The following is a 2,717-nucleotide window of genomic DNA, read 5'->3' as shown; positions in this document are numbered from 1 at the left end:
GCCATTACCAGAGATCACAATTTCGTGCACCATGTTTTTGGCGCCGTTGCCGGGGATTGTTCGAGTTTGGACAACTGACGGTTCATCTTGTTGCTCAGATTAGGTAATTTTCTTTTTGTTTTATTTTCAAAAATTTTTCAAAAATCTTTCAAAAAAATTTGTCCTTTGTTTTCGAAAAAAAAAATTTTTTAAAAAATAAAAATGTTTTCAAAAATATATTTTTTTTCAGAGTTTTTAAGAATGAATTCTAGTGTTTCATGAAGTATGTTGAAGCCTGGCTGGCTGTAAAGCCATGTCTAATCCTACTGGATAGGGTATGTCAGGCGTGTCATATCTGAGTTACATACTAAAGCTTGGCTGGCTATTAAGCCATGCCTGACCCCTTTGATTGGAGCTTTAGTCTAAAGAGCATAAGATTCCTGGAATTCATGTTAAAAATTTTGGAATCCTTATTTTTCTTTTTCAAAATGATTTTCAAAAAAAAAACTAATTAAAAGAAAATACAAAAAAATTTAGAAAATCATAAAAATAAAAAATATTTTGTGTTTCTTGTTTGAGTCTTGAGTCATGTTATAAGTTTGGTGTCAATTACATATTCATATTGCATTTTTCGAAAATTCATGCATTCATAGTGTTCATCATGTTCTTCATAGTGTTCTTGGTGTTCATCTTGACATTCATAGCATTCTTGCATGCATTCATTGTTTTGATCTAAAAATTTCATGCATTGCATCATTTTAATGTTTTTCTCTCTCATCATAAAAATTCAAAAAAATAAAAAAAATATCTTCCCCTTTTTCTCTCTCAAAATTTCAAAAATTAGATTTAACTTTTTCAAAAATTTTTAAAATCTAGTTGTTTTTATGAGTCAAATCAAATTTTCAATTTAAAAATCTTATCTTCTTCAAAATCTTTTTCAAAAATCAAATCTTTTTTACTTTTCTTAGTTATTTTCGAAAATTATAAAAATATTTTTCAAAAATCTTTTTCTTATCTTTATCTCTTAATTTTCGAAAATAACACCACCAATTAATATTTTGATTCAAAAATTTCAAGTTTGTTACTTGCTTATTAAGAAAGATTCAAACTTTAAGTTATAGAATCATATCTTGTGATTTCTTGTGAATCAAGTCATTAATTGTGATTTTAAAAATCAAATCTTTTTCAAAACTAATTTCAATCATATCTTTTCAAAAATATCTTCTTATCTTATCTTTTTCAAAAATTTGATTTTAAAATATCTTCTCTAACTTCTTATCTTCTTATCTTTTCAAAATTGATTTTCAAATTTGTCTCAACTAACTAACTAACTCTTTGTTTGTTTCCTATCTTTTTCAAAACCACCTAACTAACTCTCTCTCTCTCTAATTTTCGAAAATATCTTCCCCCTTTTTCAAAATTTCTTTTTAATTAACTAATTATTTTAATTTTTGATTTCTATTTTCGAAAAAACTACTAACCTTTTTCAAAAAAAAAAATTATTTTCGAAAATCACTAACTCTTTTTCAAAAATTATTTTCGAAATTTTTCCTCTCTCATCTTATTCTATTTATTTATTCATCTACTAACATCTCCTCATCTCACATCACTGCTCCTATCCTTACCCTTGTGTTTGGATTCTTCACTCTTCTCCACCCCTATTCCTTTTCTTCTTCTACTAACAATAAGGAACCTCTTTACTATGACATAGAGGATTCCTCTTCTTTTCTTGTTCTCTTCTCTTTCTTATGAGCAAGAACAAAGAAAAAGGCATTCTTGTTGAAGCTGACCCAGAACCTGAAAGGACTCTGAAGAGGAAACTAAGAGAAGCTAAATTACAACAATCCAGAGACAACCTTATTGAAAATTTTGAACAAGTAAAGGAGATGGCAGCCAAACCCAACAACAATAATGCAAGGAGGATGCTTGGTGACTTTACTGCACCTAATTCCAATTTACATGGAAGAAGCATCTCCATCCCTACCATTGGAGCAAACAATTTTGAGCTGAAATCTCAGCTAGTTTCTCTGATGCAGCAGAACTGCAAGTTTCATGGACTTCCATCTGAAGATCCCTTTCAGTTCTTGACTGAATTTTTGCAGATCTGTGATACTGTTAAGACTAATGGAGTAGATCCTGAAGTCTACAGGCTCATGCTTTTCCCTTTTGCTGTAAGAGACAGAGCTAGAATATGGTTGGACTCTCAACCCAAAGACAGCCTGAACTCTTGGGATAAGCTGGTCACGGCTTTCTTAGCCAAGTTCTTTCCTCCTCAAAAGCTGAGCAAGCTTAGAGTGGATGTTCAGACCTTCAGATAGAAGGAAGGTGAATCCCTCTATGAAGCTTGGGAGAGATACAAGCAACTGACCAAAAAGTGTCCTTCTGACATGCTTTCAGAATGGACCATCCTGGATATATTCTATGATGGTTTATCTGAGCTATCAAAGATGTCATTGGATACTTCTGTAGGTGGATCCATTCACCTAAAGAAAATACCTGCAGAAGCTCAAGAACTCATTGACATGGTTGCTAATAACCAGTTCATGTACACTTCTGAGAGGAATCCTGTGAGTAATGGGACGCCTATGAAGAAGGGAGTTCTTGAAATTGATACTCTGAATGCCATATTGGCTCAGAACAAAATATTGACTCAGCAAGTCAATATGATTTCTCAGAATCTGAATGGAATGCAAGCTGCATCCAACAGTACTCAAGAGGCATCTTCTGAAGAAGAAGCT

The 2,717-nt window shown here is 31.8% G+C and overlaps 1 non-coding gene across 1 annotated transcript; it reads right to left on the bottom strand.

The window, feature by feature from the left end:
• Positions 1–2,264: 2,264 nt before the first annotated feature.
• Positions 2,265–2,372, bottom strand: LOC148573273 (small nucleolar RNA R71). Its single transcript, XR_015906420.1, has one exon. It is a non-coding gene; the product is annotated as a small nucleolar RNA R71 (small nucleolar RNA).
• Between the last annotated feature and the right edge of the window lie 345 nt (positions 2,373–2,717).

This window comes from Arachis ipaensis, chromosome B2 (genome assembly GCF_059453495.1).
Source record: "Arachis ipaensis isolate K30076 ecotype BB chromosome B2, ASM5945349v1, whole genome shotgun sequence".
NCBI lineage: Eukaryota > Viridiplantae > Streptophyta > Magnoliopsida > Fabales > Fabaceae > Arachis > Arachis ipaensis.
The sequence above is the reverse complement of the archived record's forward strand: the minus strand, read 5'-3'. Positions and strand labels throughout refer to the sequence as shown.